Source organism: Panthera uncia, chromosome D4 (genome assembly GCF_023721935.1).
Source record: "Panthera uncia isolate 11264 chromosome D4, Puncia_PCG_1.0, whole genome shotgun sequence".
NCBI classification, from domain to species: Eukaryota; Metazoa; Chordata; class Mammalia; order Carnivora; family Felidae; genus Panthera; species Panthera uncia.
Genome location: NC_064807.1, coordinates 26,017,746 through 26,018,241, shown reverse-complemented (window position 1 = coordinate 26,018,241; position 496 = coordinate 26,017,746). Strand labels below are relative to the sequence as shown.

Genomic DNA, 496 nt, shown 5'->3' with positions numbered 1-496 from the left:
TCCGGGAGGTGTGGCCTGACGGTGCTTCTGAAACTTCCAGGGGTTCACACTTCCACGCTTCACCCTTAGGGCGTCCCAGAAGGTCTCCCTTGCGCAGCGTCCAGGATTCTTCCTTTTAACCACTACAAAGTCTGGAGGGTCACAGCCCGAAAAATTAAAGCTTGAGAAGGAACAGCCGTGGGGACGTCAGGAACAGGGTAGGGCTGGTGGATGAGAAAAGGCAAATTTGTGAGTCTAGACCCGCGAAGTTCCTGTTACTGGTCGGCCCCTTTCCTCTGCGTAGTTTGGACCGGGACCACTGAGCAAGGAGACGCGAGTGTGGCAAGGTGGGTGGCGCGGGGTGCGGTGTCCTACATTCCGGAAACCCCCCCTGCGGCCCGGGGTCGGAGTGAGGGGTGAGGGGGGTCGTCTCTCCCCCAGGTCCCTTCGCTCCGCGCCGCCGCGTCCCACCTTCGCGCCTCCTCTGCGGAAGCGTCGCGCCCGCTCGATTGTCGCC

The 496-nt window shown here is 61.9% G+C and overlaps 1 protein-coding gene across 1 annotated transcript in view; it reads left to right on the top strand.

Annotated features, from left to right (window-relative positions):
• The first annotated feature begins 308 nt into the window (after nt 1-308).
• Nucleotides 309-496, top strand: part of GOLM1 (golgi membrane protein 1) — a 55,155-nt gene continuing 54,967 nt past the window's right edge. Inside the window, exon 1 of the mRNA XM_049654371.1 lies at nt 309-326. The gene's annotated coding sequence lies outside the window, so the exon portion shown is untranslated. The remainder of the gene's footprint in view (nt 327-496) is intronic.